The following is a 17,190-nucleotide window of genomic DNA, read 5'->3' as shown; positions in this document are numbered from 1 at the left end:
CTCATTAAACATCTGGGTCATTTCTAACTAAGAAAAAATTATGTCCAAGCTGAGAGCCAGATCAAGAATGCAACCCCATTCACAATAGCCACAAAAGAATAAAATAACTAAGAATACCGTTTTTTTGTTTTTGTTTTTGAGACAGAGTCTCGCTCTGTCACCCAGGCTGGAGTGCAGTGGCGCGATCTCAGTTTACTGCAAGCTCCGCCTCCCAGGTTCACGCCATTCTCCTGCCTCAGCCTCCCGAGTAGCTGGGACTATAGGCGCCCACCACCACACCCAGCTAATTTTTTGTATTTTTAGTAGAGACAGGGTTTCACCGTGTTAGCCAGCATAGTCTCGATTTCCTGACCTCATGATCCGCCTGCCTCGGCCTCCCAAAGTTTTAGGATTATAGGCATGAGCCACCGCGCCTGGCCCAATAACTAAGAATACTGTTAACCAAGGAGGTGAAAGACCTCTACAACTAGAGTTACAAAACACTGCTCAAAGAAATCAGAAATGACACAAGCAAATGGAAAAACATTCCATGTTCATGAATATGAAGAATCAATATTGTTAAAATGGCCATACTGCTCTAAGCAATTTACAAATCCAATGCTATTCCTATCAAACTACCAATGACATTGTTCACAGAATTAGAAGAAACTATTTTAAAATTCATATGGAAACAAAATATAGCCTGAGCAGCCAAGGCAATCCTAAGCAAAAAGAACAAAGCTGGAAGCATCACGTTACCCAACTATACTACAGGGCTACACTAACCAAAACAGTATGGTACTGGTACAAATACAAACCTATAGACCAATGGAACAGAATAGAGAGCCAAGAAACAAGTTCACACACCTACAACCATCTGATCTTTGACAAAGCTGACAAAACAGGCAAGGGAAAAAGGACTCTCTATTCAATAAGTGGTGTTGAGATAACTGGCTAGCCATATGCAGAAGACTGAAACTGGACCCCTTCCTTATACCATACACAAAAATTAACCCAAGATGGATTAAAGACTTAACTGTAAAACCAAAAACTATAAAAACTCTGAAAGATAACCTAGGATATGCCATTCTGGAAATAGGACTGGCAAAGATTTCATGATGAAGACGCCAAAAGCAATTGTAACAAAGCAAAAACAAAAATCAACAAATGAGACCTAATTAAACTAAAGAGCTTCTGCACAGCAAAATAAGCCATCAACAAAGTAAACAGACAACCTACAGAATGGGAGAAAATATTTGCAAACTATGCATCTGACAAAGGTCTAATACCAAGAATCTATAAGAAACTTAAATTTACAAGGAAAAAACAAGCAACCTCATTAAAAAAGTAGGCAAAAGATATGAACAGACAGTTTTCAAAAGAAGACATACACGTATCCAAAAAGCATAGAACAAAATGCTCAACATCACTCATCATTAGAGAAATGCAAATCAAAACCACAATGAGATACCATCTCACACCAGTCAGAATGACTATGATTAAAAAGTAAAAATTATATATATAGTAATAACATGCTGGAGAGGTTATGGAGAAAAGGAAATGCTTATACACTGCTTGTGGGGATGTAAATTAGTTCAGGCATCGTGGGAAGCAGTTTGACAATTTCTCAAAGGACTTAAAACAGAATTACCATTTGACCCAGCAATCCCATTATTGGGTATATACCCAAAGGAATAGAAATTGTTCTACCATAGAGACACATGCACATGTATGTTCATTGCAGCACTAGTCACAATAGCAAATACATGGAATCAACCTAAATGTCCATCAAATGGATCAAGAACATGTGGTACATATACCCCATGGAATACTACGCAGCCATAAAAAAGAATGAGACCATGTCCTTTGCAACAACAAGGATGGAGCTGGAGGCCATTATCCTAAGCAAACTAACACAGGAACAGAAAAGCAAATACTGTGTGTTCTCACTTATAAATAAGAGCTAAACATTGAGGACATATAAACACAAAGAAGGGAACAACGACACCAAGGCCTACTTGAGGGTGAAGGGTGGGAAGCAAGGTGAGAGCCAAAAACTACCAACTGGGTACTATGTGTATTACCTTAGTGATCAAATAATCTGTACACCAAACTCCTGCAACGTGCCATTTACCTGTGTAACAAACCTGCACATGTACGCCTGAACCTAAAATAAAAGTTAAAGAAAAGAAAAAATTATATTATAAAAAAAATGTTTCTAAACATTATAAAGTAGCTCATCTCTTTAACATACTAATTTGTGACAGACAACTCAAGATCTTACTTTCTAAGTTTCCACTAAAATTTAAGGTTACTAAAAATAAAAATTCAGGCCAGGCGCAGTGGCTCACAGCTGTAATTCCAGCACTTTGGGAGGCCAAGGTGGGTGGATCATCTGAGGTTGGGAGTTCCAGACTAGCCTGGCCAACTTGATGAAACCTCATCTCTACTAAAAATACAAAAACAAATTAGCCTGATGTGGTAGCACATGCCTGTAATCTCAGTTACTAGGGAGGCTGAGGCGGGAGAATCACTTGAACCCGGGAGGCAGAGGTTGCAGTGAGCCAGCGCCACCGCACTCCAGCCTGGGTGACAGTGCAAAATTCTGTCTCAAAAAAAAAACCACAATCACACTACAAGAGATTTGTCTTTACATTTCGGTCATTGGCCTTAAAAACAAAAAGTTTACATGTTATTGAAATAATTTCTGTGTTATCTTTATCAGATTTTTAATTACTTACTAAGACTAAGCTGCAAACGAGTTAGGACAGGCCTGGTGGCTCACGCCTATAATCCTAGCACCCTGGGAGGCCGAGGCAGGTGGATTGCTTGAGCTCAAGAGTTCAAGATTAGCCTGGGCAACATAGGGAAACCTCGTCTCTCCAAAACAAACAAAAAAAAAGCTGGGTGTGGGGACGTAAATCTGTAGTCCCAGCTACTCGGGAAGCTGAAGCAATGGGATAGATTGAGCCCAGGAGGTCAAGGCTACAGTGAGCTATGGTCGCACCACTGCACTCCAGCCTGGGTGACAGAACAAAACCCTGTCTCAAAAATAAATTAATTAATTAAATAAAATAAAACAGTTAAGATTTTCACGTCCATATAATTTTCTCTATTGCTTGCAAAGTCTTTTGATCATCACTCTAGTTAAATAAATATTATTTTACAACGACCTGTGATTTTAATTTGTTTTCTTTTTTTTTTTTTTTTTTTTGGTGTTTTTGACACAGGGTCTTGCTCTGTTGCCCAGGCTGGAGTTCAGTGGCACAATCTTGGCTCCCTGCAACCTCAACCTCCTGGGCTCAAGCAATCCTCCCACCTCAGCCTCCTGAGTAGCTAGGACTACTGGTGTGCACTACCACACCCGGCTAATTTTTGTATTTTTTGTAAAGATGGTGTTTCACCATGTTGCCCAGGCTGGTCTTAAACTCCTCAGCTCAAACGACCCACCCGCCTTGGCCTCCTAAAGTGCTGGGATTGCAGATGTGAGCCCCCATGCCTGGCCTACGATTCCAATTTGACAAGGTGTTTAGATCTTTTTATATCTTTTACAGGTTTCTCCAAGATCAAAATCCTAAAATAAGTCTTTATAGATTAAATAATTAGATTTTAAAAATTATGTTAAAAATGTTGTCAAATGATAAATAATACTAGATCTTTCAGTCATGTTTATAAATATGTTATTGATATAAATGTTCCAAAAATTATTTAAATTTATAAATATCGAATATATTTGCAGTCATAATTTTAATTACGTTAATCCTTTCTAAAATTAGATTTATATAAATGTTATAAATATAAATATCCTAAAGATTATGCAAAATTTATAAAAGTCTGATGATTCTGATGTGATGCTGCTGCCAGTGATAATTCTGGTCATTATCTTTTTTTTTTTTTTTTTTGAAGAAGGAGTCTCACTCACTCTGTCGCCCAGGCTGGAGTGCAGTGGCGAAATCTCAGCTCACTGCAACCTCCACCTTCCAGGTTCAAGCGATTCTCCTACCTCAGCCTCCCAAGTAGCTGGGATTACAGGTCCCCGCCACCATGCCCAGCTAATTTTTGTATTTTTCGTAGAGATGGGGTTTCGCCATGTGGCCCAGGCTAGTCTCAAACTCCTGACCTCAGGTGATCCATCCGCCTTGGCCTCCCAAAATGCCGGGATTACAGGCGTGAGCCACCATGCCCGGCCCAAAAACATTTGCAACCAACTCTAGTATAAAATTACTTTTTTTTTTTTTTTTTTTGAGACAGAGTCTCATTCTGTTTCCCAGGCTGGAGTACAGTGGCATGATCACTGCAACCTCCACCTCCCAGGTTCAAGTGATTCTCCTTCCTCAGCCTCCCTAGTAGCTCAATCTACAGGTGCACACCACCACCCCCGGCTAATTTTTATATTTTTAGTAGAGACGGGGTTTCACCAAGTTGGCCAGGCTGGTCTGGAACTCCTGGCCTGAATTGATCCATCCCCGTTGGCCTCCCAAAGTGCTGGGATTACAGGCATGAGTCACTGCACCCAGTCCAAAATTACTTTTCTTATAAAAGACTCTACAACACAGATTTCTAATAATTTAATGATCTATAGACTAAATAAAAACGTTCAAAACTCCAATAAAAACTTATGCATAAAGATTATTAACCCAACATCAAACACAACAAAAATTATAGGAGACTGAAATGATAAAAGACTAAAATGATTTATATGACCTTCTTTTTGTTGTTGTTGTTGTTATTGTTGTTGTTTCCTGACTTTTTTTTTAAATTTTATTATTATTATACTTTAAGCTTTAGGGTACGTGTGCACAATGTGCAGGTTAGTTACGTATGTATACATGTGCCATGCTGGTGTGCTGCACCCATTAACTTGTCATTTAGCATTAGGTATATCTCTTAAAGCTATCCCTCCCCCCTCCCCCCACCCCACAACAGTCCCCAGAGTGTGATGTTCCCCTTCCTGTGTCCATGTGTTCTCATTGTTCAATTCCCACCTATGAGTGAGAACATGCAGTGTTTGGTTTTTTGTCCTTACGATAGTTTACTGAGAATGATGATTTCCAATTTCATCCATGTCCCTGCAAAGGACATGAACTCATCATTTTTTATGGCTGCATAGTATTCCATGGTGTATATATGCCACATTTTCTTAATCCAGTCTATCATTGTTGGACATTTGGGTTGGTTCCAAGTCTTTGCTGTTGTGAATAGTGCCGCAATAAACATAAGTGTGCATGTGTCTTTATAGCAGGATGATTTATAGTCCTTTGGGTATATACCCAGTAATGGGATGGCTGGGTCAAATGGTATTTCTAGTTCTAGATCCCTGAGGAATCGCCACACTGGCTTCCACAATGGTTGAACTAGTTTACAGTCCCACCAACAGTGTAAAAGTGTTCTTATTTCTCCACATCCTCTCCAGCAACTGTTGTTTCCTGACTTTTTAATGATTGCCATTCTAACTGGTGTGAGATGATATCTCATTGTGGTTTTGATTTGCATTTCTCTGATGGCCAGTGATGGTGAGCATTTTTTTCATGTGTTTTTGGCTGCATAAATGTCTTCTTTTGAGAAGTGTCTGTTCATATCCTTCACCCACTTTTTGATGGGGTTGTTTGTTTTTTTCTTGTAAATTTGTTTCAGTTCATTGTAGATTCTGCATATTAGCCCTGTGTCAGATGAGTAGGTTGTGAAAATTTTCTCCCATTTTGTAGGTTGCCTGTTCACTCTGATGGTAGTTTCTCTTGCTGTGCAGAAGCTCTTTAGTTTAATTAGATCCCATTTGTCAATTTTGGCTTTTGTTGCCATTGCTTTTGGTGTTTTAGACATGAAGTCCTTGCCCATGCCTATGTCTTGAATGGTAATGCCTAGGTTTTCTTCCAGGGTTTTTATGGTTTTAGGTCTAACGTTTAATCCATCTTGAATTAATTTTTGTATAAAGTATAAGGAAGGGATCCAGTTTCAGCTTTCTACATATGGCTAGCCAGTTTTCCCAGCACCATTTAATAATAGGGAATCCTTTCCCCATTGCTTGTTTTTCTCAGGTTTGTCAAAGATCAGATAGTTGTAGATATGCAGCATTATTTCTGAGGGCTCTGTTCTGTTCCATTGGTCTATATCTCTGTTTTGGTACCAGTACCATGCTGTTTTGGTTACTGTAGCCTTGTAGTATGGTTTGAAGTCAGGTAGCATGGTGCCTCCAGCTTTGTTCTTTTGGCTTAGGATTGACTTGGCAATGCGGGCTCTTTTTTGGTTGCATATGAACTTTAAAGTAGTTTTTTCCAATTCTGTGAAGAAAGTCATTGGTAGCTTGATGGGGATGGCATTGAATCTATAAATTACCTTGGGCAGTATGGCCATTTTCATGATATTGATTCTTCCTACCCATGAGCATGGAATGTTCTTCCATTTCTTTGTATCCTCTTTTATTTCATTGAGCAGTGGTTTGTAGTTCTCCTTGAAGAGGTCCTTCACATCCCTTGTAAGTTGGATTCCTAGGTATTTTATTCTCTTTGAAGCAATTGTGAATGGGAGTTCACTCATGAGTTGGCTCTCTGTTTGTCTGTTATTGGTGTATAAGAATGCTTGTGATTTTTGCACATTGATTTTGTATCCTAAGACTTTGCTGAAGTTGCCTATCAGCTTAAGGAGATTTGGGGCTGAGACGATGGGGTTTTCTAGATATACAATCATGTCATCTGCAAACAGGGACAATTTGACTTCCTCTTTTCCTAATTGAATACCCTTTATTTCCTTCTTCTGCCTAATTGCCCTGGCCAGAACTTCCAACACTATGTTGAATAGGAGTGTTGAGAGAGGGCATCCCTGTCTTGTGCCAGTTTTCAAAGGGAATGCTTCCAGTTTTTGCCCATTCAGTATGATATTGGCTGTGGGTTTGTCATAGATAGCTCTTATTATTTTGAGATATGTCCCATCTTTGCCTAATTTATTGAGAGTTTTTAGCATGAAGGGTTGTTGAATTTTGTCAAAGGCCTTTTCTGCATCTATTGAGATAATGATGTGGTTTTTGTCTTTGGTTCTGTTTATATGCTGGATTACATTTATTGATTTGTGTATATTGAACCAGCCTTGCATCCCAGGGATGAAGCCCACTTGATCATGGTGGATAAGCTTTTCGATGTGCTGCTGGATTCGGTTTGCCAGTATTTTATTGAGGATTTTTGCATCAATGTTCATCAAGGATATTGGTCTAAAATTCTCTTTTTTTGTTGTGTCTCTGCCCGGCTTTGGTATCAGGATGATGCTGGCCTCATAAAATGAGTTAGGGAGGATTCCCTCTTTTTCTATTGATTGGAGACAGATCAACGAGACAGAAAGTTAACAAGTATACCCAGGAATTGAACTCAGCTCTGCACTAAGCGGACCTAATAGACATCTACAGAACTCTCCACCCCAAATCAACAGAATATACATTTTTTTCAGCACCACACCACACCTATTCCAAAATTGACCACATAGTTGGAAGTAAAGCTCTCCTCAGCAAATATAAAAGAACAGAAATTATAACAAACTGTCTCTTAGACCACAGTGCAATCAAACTAGAACTCAGGATTAAGAAACTCACTCAAAACCGCTCAACTACATGGAAACTGAACAACCTGCTCCTGAATGACTACTGGGTACATAATGAAATGAAGACAGAAATAAAGATGTTCTTTGAAATCAACGAGAACAAAGACACAACATACCAGAATCTCTGGGACACATTCAAAGCAGTGTGTAGAGGGAAATTTATAGCACTAAATGCCCACAAGAGAAAGCAGGAAAGATCCAAAACTGACACCTTAACATCACAATTAAAAGAACTAGAAAAGCAAGAGCAAACACATTCAAAAGCTAGCAGAAGGCAAGAAATAACTAAAATCAGAGCAGAACTGAAGGAAATAGAGACACAAAAAACCCTTCAAAAAATTAATGAATCCAGGCACTGATTTTTTGAAAGGATCAACAAAATTGATAGACCGCTAGCAAGACTAATAAAGAAAAAAAGAGAGAAGAATCAAATAGGCGCAATAAAAAATGATAAAGGGGATATTACCACCGATCCCACAGAAATACAAACTACCATCAGAGAATACTACAAGCACCTCTACGCAAATAAACTAGAAAATCTAGAAGAAATGGATAAATTCCTCGACACATACACCCTCCCAAGACTAAACCAGGAAGAAGTTGAATCTCTGAATAGACCCATAACAGGCTCTGAAATTGTGGCAATAATCAATAGCCTACCAACCAAAAAGAGTCCAGGACCAGATGGATTCACAGCTGAATTCTACCAGAGGTACAAGGAGGAACTGGTACCATTCCTTATGGTTTATATGAGCTTCTATTTAACACAATGCTAATTATTTTTATAGTGTTTTCCAAAATAAAAAATTTTTTTCTTTTAAACTATGTATGTCTTACAACAAATGGATAAAACACAATTTTATAAACAAAATTAAAACATTTACCTTTCTCTCTACCTGAATTCTCTAGAATTTTAAAACTATTCGTCAACAGCTAAGACCAAAATAATGGTTGCCCAACAACTAGATATGACTCGCAATTCAAAAGAAAACACAGAGCCTCAAGTCATGACCTGCCCCATGTCGCTAACAATTTCACCTGCCTGCAGTAACAAAATTATTTATCTCCTCAGCCTGGAAAGACATGACTTCTTGCAAATGAGCCTTCCCAATGGCGAAAGATAAATAACCCCTGTTACTCTAACCTGAACAGAGATTGGTCATCACTGCTTCCTTGAAAAGATTCTCTATCCAAAGAACTAATAATCTACAAGTCACCTTTGGCAGGCTTCCAAAGTAACCATCCCAGGAAGATCTTATGATTCGTGGTTTACCTCCTGTCCCTGAATGAAAAATAATGCATGGCAGAACCAGCTGTCCTGCACACCTACCCGTGGTGCTGATAAAATTTGGCCTGATAGTCGAGCCAAGTGCTTACTCAGTGCCATTTACCACAATAAAGGTCATGAATCATAGCCAGCCTCAAATTTTATCCTGAGTTCCTCAAACTGTTGACATGCTTAATATGTAACCTACTGACATTAAAAAAGACACAAATTTGTTTCTAAATCATAAAGTTGTACAGATTGTTTTACATATATTAATGTTTTAGCCTATATGTTGTCATTTGTAGCCAATAATTATAATCTGTATATTATACCCTGCAATGAAAAAGACAACTCCAGCTAGGCACAGTGGCTCATGCCTGTAATCCCAGCATTTTGGGAGGCTGAGGTGGGAGGATTGCTTGAGCCCAGGAGTTTGAAACCAGCCTGAGAAACAAAAGGAGATCCTGTCTCTACAAAAAAAATAATTAACCAGGCTTGGTGGTGCACACCTGTGGTCCTAGCTACTTGGGAGGCTGAGGCAGGAGGATCGCTTGATCCCAGGAGGTTGAGGCTTCAGTGAGCTGTGATTGTGCCATTGCACTCCAGCCTGGGTGACAGAGTGAGACCCTGTCTCAAAACAAGAAAGAAAGAAAGAAAGAAAGAAAGAAAGAAAGAAAGAAAGAAAGAAAGAAAGAAAGAAAGAAAGAGAAAGAAAGAAAGAAAGAAAGAAAGAAAGAAAGAAAGAAAGAAAGAAAGAAAGAAAGAAGAAAGAAAGAAAGAGAGAGAGAAAGGAAGAAAGGAAGGAAAGAAGGAAGGGAAAGAAAAACATACAACTCCTGTTTGAGTTCCCCTCCCTTCTCCCAAACCTTCTCACAAAAACATTCCAATTTATAAAAGGCTTTAAAGCATGCTCAATTTCGTTACTGTGTCTTCCCCAATCAATCCTCACATTTGACTTCCAATAAACCTTTATCGAATTATTTCTGCCTCAAAGCCTTAATTTCAGTCAACACTGCCAACCTGGTGTTCCCGTCTGACGGAGGAAGCCAACAGATCGTAAGACCAAATCCAATGATGATGGTGATGAAAGAAATTACAAGAGTGAGATGAGATAGAAAGGGACCAAGGGGGCCGTTCTGGACACGGTGATCAGGCAGGGGGCCCCCAGGAGGTGACCTTTGAGCAGAAAACTGAGTGACGTGGAAGAGTCACCTGTGGATAAGAACCAGCCCATGAAATCATGCCAGGTGTGTAAAGACCCAGCACCGGGAGGAGTAAATGAGTGGCCAAAAAGTTTGTCCATTCTTGCATCCTTCTTTAGTTGTACCAAGATAAGCAGAAACTTCAGCAATTTCCCTTGGGGTGCATGGGGTAAACAGGAACGAGTCGTCCTGCAAACTTGCCCATGGTGCTGATAAAATTTGGCCCAATAGTCAAGCCAAAGTGCTTCCTGAGTGCCGTTTACCACAATAAAGGTCATGAATCATAGCCAGCCTCCCAAGGCATGTCCAGAGCTAGACTGACTGGCTAGCACCTTGCCAGAGGCAACAGGAGATCAGATGAGCTGGAGAAAAACAGCCCCAGGAAAGTTTCAGAAAAGTCCAGATGACCCATAAGAGTTGGCATCAACCCCTCATGGGTGGGATCTATTGGGTGGTGCTGGTCCTGAACAGCTGACCCCAGCACCCTCACCAGTGACCCATCCCTATTGTATTAGTCTGTTTTCATGCTGCTAATAAAGACACAGGGTAATTTAATAAGGAAAAAAGTTTCATTGACTCACAGTTCCACAGGGCTGGGGAGGCCTCAGAAAACGTACAATCATGGTGGAAGGGGAAGCAAACATGTCCTTCTTCACATGGCAGCAGCAACGAGAAGTGCCACGCAAAAGGGGGAAAAGCGCCTTATAAAACCATCAGATCTTGTGAGAACTTACTCACTATCATGAGAACAGCATGAGAGTAACCACCCCCATGATTAAATTACCTCCCGGGTACCTTCCACGACACATGCGGATTGTGGGAACTACAATTCAAGAGGAGATTTGGGTGGGGACACAGCCCAACCATATCACCTATACATTTTATAAAATTAATCATGGAAGAAGGGAGGAGGAAAAAAAATGAACCAAGTTTGCAGCACATTCAGCATTAATCATTACGTCAGCTTGTTCTCTGACTGCTCCCTCATAGCTGTTTGCAGCTTCTTGCCTTAGAATCACATAGACCCTGTCACAAAATTAGTCTTCTTTAACTGCCCTAGAGACAGCGTCTCAAGCATTGTGAAATGTGAGTTCTCCATTTGAGATATTCTTTCAGGTTTTGCATATGAGGGAAACTACTGACATCAGTTATTCTGCAGGAATAGATAGAAAGGGACCAAGGGGGCTGTTCTGGACACGGTGATCAGGCAGGGGGCCCCCCAGGAGGTGACCTTTGAGCAGAAACCTGAGTGACGTGGAAGAGTCACCTGTGGATAAGAACCAGCCCATGAAATCATGCCAGGTGTGTAAAGACCCAGCCCCGGGAGGAGTAAATGAGTGGCCAAAAGAGTTTGTCCATTCTTGCATCCTTCTTTAGTTGTACCAAGATAAACAGAAACTTCAGCAATTTCCCTTGGGGTGCATGGAGTAAACAGGAACGAGTCGTCCTGCAAACGTGCCCGTGGTGCTGATAAAATTTGGCCTGATAGTCAAGCCAAAGTGCTTCCTGAGTGCCATTTACCACAATAAAGGTCATGAATCATAGCCAGCCCCCCATGAGGGGCTCACTCACCAAAGAAGGCAGTTTCCACATCTTGATGATTTCATCCTCCTTTCTTCAACCAATCAGTGACCCCCATTTTTTAATCCCTCAACCTGCATGGAGTCCTTAAAAACTCCAGCCCAGAACTCCTGGGGGAGATGTATTTGAGAGTTCCTTCCATCTCCCAGCTCGGCCACCCCGTGATCATTAAACTTTTTCTCTGCTGCAAACACTTCTGTCTCGGTGTATTTTCTGTTATTGCACAGCAGGGATATGAACCTGGTGGTCCTGTAACACCAGCCACCAGCCCTAGATGGAGGGACTCAGGACATGAACAACAGAGACCCTCCCTGTGACAGGGAAAAGAGGAGAGTACAGGGAGAGACAGAATATTGTTCCTCATTCAAGTGCCTGCCTAGTCAGTGAACAAGGGGGCCACCCAAGGCAGAGAAGCTGAGTGGATCTCAGTCTGTGGGATCGGGGGGACCAGCACTGACCCGCTGTCAGGAATGAACCACAACAGGAGGCTTTGGACACCTGCCTGCAGCCTCTCCAGTCGTATAAGCAGATGGCAGTTTGGTCAATGGGAGCATCCACTGATGATCAGTGGGGAGAGCAGAATGAGGTCTGTCCTCTGCCCTCCTCTTTCAGCCACAGATCTTGGTTCTAGGAGCAGCTGTTTCCTGGCACCACCAGCCTGGGAGTGGTGACAGCTCTCGGTGGATGCTAACCTCCAGGGTGCTGCACCATCCCTCATGGTTCCCCTTGGCCCTGCCCACACCTTTGCAAACAGCTCCTCCTTAAACCCCCTCCTTTAGCCCCTGTGGGTTCCCTGCCAGGACCCAAGTGCTACATTCCCCAAAAAGATGGGACCTCTCAACACACCAGTTATGTGGGTGCTGAAGTTTACATGAGCACATCATAAGCATTCTCCCAGCTGTCAGAATGGGAGCAGGGGGTTGAAGGGAGAATTCTTGTTCTCAGTGCTTACACTTAGCAATTGTTTCCTTTTATTTTATGAGGTTGTACAGCATGTTTAATTATAATTACTAATATATATAATTACAAATTATATTTTAAAAGAAATTGCTGGTCGGGTACGGTGGCTCACGCCTGTAATCCCAGCACTTTGGGAGGCCGAGGCAGTTGGATCACCTGAGGTCAGGAGTTCAAGACCAGCCTGGCCAACATGGTGAAACCCCATCTCTACTAAAAATACAAAAATTCACCGGGGGTGGTGGAGCATGCCCATAATCACCGCTACTTGGGAGGCAGAGGCAGGAGAATCACTTGAACACAGGAAGCGGAGGATGCAGTAAGCCAAGATTGCACCACTGCACTCCAGCCTAGGTGACAGAGCGAGACACTGTCTCAAAAACAAAAACAAAAAAGAAATTGCTTAGCATCGTGCCTGACATTTAGTAGAACTCCATCTATATGACTTGTGAGAAGCCAGAGAGTGTCGTGGTGAAGAACAGGGACTCCAGGTGCAGGCTGCTTCGTTCAACTCTCAACCAGCTATGTGAATTTGGGCCAGTCTATTTCTCTGTGCCTCAGTTTTCTTGCCTGAAAACCAGGAGTCATAGCAAGGCTGTTGTGAAAATTAAGTGAGTTTTAAAGAGTAAAGTGCTTACAACAACATTCCCTGGCACATAATCAGCCACAAGCATGTGCATGCCATTATTACTCTAATGACAGGACAAGGACACAGACACCAGCTATGAGCCTTGCTTCCCTCTGGCACATGCAGCAAAGCCCTTGATGGCTTCGAACTTCCTATGTTGTTTCCGCTGGCCTTTAGTAGGGTGGAGTCTCTCAGGAGAGGAGCAAGCACCAAGCTTGGGATTAGATGACCCATGGTCAAACCTGGACCTGCCACTAATCAGCTGTGTGACTTTGGGCAAGTGACTTGTCTTCTCTGAATCTCATGTTCCTCTTCAGTACAAAGGACACAATGATAAGCCTATTGAGATGGGAGAAGCCAGCAGACATGCTTGTCTTAGTTTGGGTTTCCTGGAAGTAGACCCTGATGCAAGGATTCAAGTGCAAATGATTTATTCAGAGGTGACCAAATTTCAACTGCCAGTTGTTTGTTTGGGAGGTAAGTCCAGGAAACACCAGTAGGACAGCTGGAAACTGAGACAGGAAAGGAAATGTAGCAATTAAAAGGAACTTATTTAAAATAGTTTCCACCATGGGCAGCCAAGGCTCAGCCCTCCATGGCACCTCTGGCAGACAGCATAGAACAGGCACCTCAGAGTCATCCCACTCAGGGAAAAGGAGCTGGGGCATTTACCCACCAATACTCACCACCCATTATTGAGGGCTGCTTCCAAGAGCATGAGAATGTGCTGCCTGCACTGCAAAGGTCAGACATGGGATCAAGGGCATGAAAATGTGCTGCCTGCACTGCAAGGGCCAGATGTAAGGTCAAGGGCATGAAAATGTGCTGCCTGCACTGCAAGGGCCAGATGTAAGGTCAAGGGCATGAGAATGTGTTGCCTGCATTGCAAGGGTCAGATGTGGGGTCAAGGGCATGAGAATGTGCTGCCTGCACTGCAAGGGTCAGGCCTGGGGTCAAGGACAGTGGCTCTGATAGTGGCTCCAGTCATGAATAGGAACACAGCCTGGTGTAGACAGCTACAGTGGATCAGTGACAACAACATACACACACACATGCACACCACACTCAGACACTCAGTCGCCAACACAGGGTGTAATACAGACATATGCATATGTGATCACAGCCACCCATGCAATTACATACACTCACAAACATACTTGCACACGCTGTGAATGCAGTCCCACAGATACAGTCACACACACACCTATAACCACACACCCACACACATCCTCTCCCTCTCTCTCTGTCACACACACACAAACAAACACAGAGACAAACTAATAATCCAGACACCTTGGAGTCTGTTCTCCCCAAACTGTCCAGTGGTACCTCCTTCACATTCAAGAGAGGAAGGAGGCCCCACAGCAACCGATGACAAGACCAGGCCTGAGCAGGCCTGAGTATGTTTTGTTGTTGTTGTTGTTGTTATTTATCTTTATTTTTATTTTTATTTTTATTTTTATTTATTTATTTTTTGAGACGGAGTCTTGCTTTGTCGCCCAGGCTGGAGTGCAGTGGCGCGATCTCGGCTCACTGCAAGCTCCACCTCCCGGGTTCACGCCATTCTCCTGCCTCAGCCTCCCGAGTAGCTGGGACTACAGGCGTGCACCACCACGCCTGGCTAATTTTTGTATTTTTTAGTAGAGACAGGGTTTCACCATGTTGGATGGGCTGGTCTCGAACTCCTGACCTCGTGATCCACCCGCCTTGGCCTCCCAAAGTGCTTGGATTACAGGTGTGAGCCACTGCACACAGCCCTGAGAATGTTTCTAGAATTATAAACACAGGTGTAGCAGAATCCTAGAGGCCCACTGGCCCTCTGCCTCCTCACTCACTCTCTCTTTCATAAACCATCACTCCCCTTAGAGAAAGCTGAAAGCCTAGGTGGAGTGGGAAAAGAAACCTTTGGCCGGCCTGTAATCCTAGCACTTTGGGAGGCTGAGGCGGGTGGATAACGAGGTCAGGAGATCGAGACTATCCTGGTTAACACGGTGAAACCCCATCTCTATGAAAAAATACAAAAAATTAGCCGGGCGTGGTGGCGGTCGCCTGTAGTCCCAGCTGCTCGGAAGGCTGAGGCAGGAGAATGGCGTGAACCCAGGAGGCGGAGCTTGCAGTGAGCCGAGATCGCGCCATTGCACTCCAGCCTGGGTGACAGAGCAAGACTCCGTCTCAAAAAAAAAAAAAAAAACCTTTGACTCTGCAAAGATAAGTCACTCTTTGAAGGAGTTTGCTGCAACTCCATGGATAGAACTAAAGGCAGAGGGTGAATTTGCTCTCTGTTCTGGAGCTGGGACATCCATCTTCTCCTGCCCTTGGACGTGAGAACTCCAGGTTCTCAGGCCTTTGGACTCAGATGCAACTACCCCACCAGGCATCCCTAGTTCTCCAGCTTACAGAGAGCATCTTGTAGAACTTCTCAGCCTCCCTAATGACAAGAGGCGATTCCTGTAATAAATTCCCTATTCACTCTACCTCCCTTTCTAGATAGATGGATAGATACAAACATAGATAGAGATATATTCTATTGATTCTGATTCTAAGGAGAACCCTGACTAAGATCGCAGGTCTGCCTGCAGCCTCTGGCAGTGGCGCAGCCTCAGCAGTAAACAGTGTCTAGATTCTGCATGGATAAAGGGAAGCTCTGCTTCTTCCTATTCCTTCTGTATCAGGGACATCTCCAAGCCCCAAGGGTGCATTCCAGGGCAGAGGGAGAAGACACACTATCTGCCAACAGAGAGGTCTGTTTTGGCTTGAGAGAAAATATATTCTTTTCCTGAGAGTGGTTCCAGCCCACAGAGAGTCATATGGAGTGGGCTCCACAAGGGCAGTTTGTGGGCAGCAGTGTGGCCTCAGGATACACGCTAGGGGCTAGGGCTGGTCCCCAAATCCTTTCATGTTCTGGCTGGTCCACCCGGGCTTCAGTTCCTCTCATGGAAAAGGGTCTATACATAGGAACCTTCCCTTCTCAGCAGCCTGCAGAGGAGCAGAGGTGACCCTAACTGTCCATCAGGATGGTGGCTCCCACCTGGGAGCAGCTTCTGCACCAGGCTCTGTACTAGTGTGTCCTGTGCACCATCCCACTGCCCTTGTGAACAGGCCCATCAATCTTGCCATTTACAAATGAACACACCGAGGCCGCATCCCCCAAAGGTAAGAGCAGGCCTAAGTCAGAGGGCAGGGTATGGTGGAGAGAAACGGACAAGAGTTGGCTTCTGAAAGGGGAAGTGAGTGGCCACCTTTTATCCGGGTTGGGCAACATGGCCCGTTGGGACATCTTAGTGAAAGGGAGCAAGAGGAAGGTGGCTCCAGAAGGGGAAGCGTTGGGTTGCATAAGTGCAAGTCAGATGGTGGCAGTAATGAAAGACATTAGCAGAGTGAGAGGAGCTGGAACGTGACCGTGGGGTCTGTTCTGAAAACAGAGATCAATCAAGAGGCCGAATCAAATCCAAATTCCATCTGCTCCCTCCAGCCAGCTCAAAGTCCACGATTTCTGGGTGATGTGCAGTTCTTTTTTTAATGTTTTTTTTTTTTGAGATGGAGTCTCGCTCTGTTGCCCAGGCTGGAGTGCAGTGGTATAATCTCAGCTCACTGTAATCTCCACCTCCCAGGTTCAAGCAATTCTACTGCCTCAGCCTCCCAAGTAGCTGGAACTACAGGCACATGCCACCATGCCCAGCAAATTTTTGCATTTTTAGTAGAGATGGGGTTTCGCTATGTTGGTCGGGCTGGTCTCCAACTCCTGATCTGAAGTGATCCACCCACCTCGGCCTCCCAAAGTGCTGGGATTACAGGAATGAGCCACTGCACTCGGCCTTGATGTGCAGTACTCTGCTTCACATTTTGATGTGGGCTCGTGTGGTGGGGAAATCTATAAATTTAATAGCAATTATCAGTTCTAACACATCCCAGAGTGGAGCAATCACTGGATCATGACAATTTAACTTTCTGTTTTATACTTGTTGCTTCCATTAATAGCAAACTAAGTTATT

Source organism: Gorilla gorilla, chromosome 20, assembly GCF_029281585.2.
Source record: "Gorilla gorilla gorilla isolate KB3781 chromosome 20, NHGRI_mGorGor1-v2.1_pri, whole genome shotgun sequence".
Lineage (NCBI taxonomy): Eukaryota > Metazoa > Chordata > Mammalia > Primates > Hominidae > Gorilla > Gorilla gorilla.
This window is presented reverse-complemented; position numbering follows the sequence as displayed.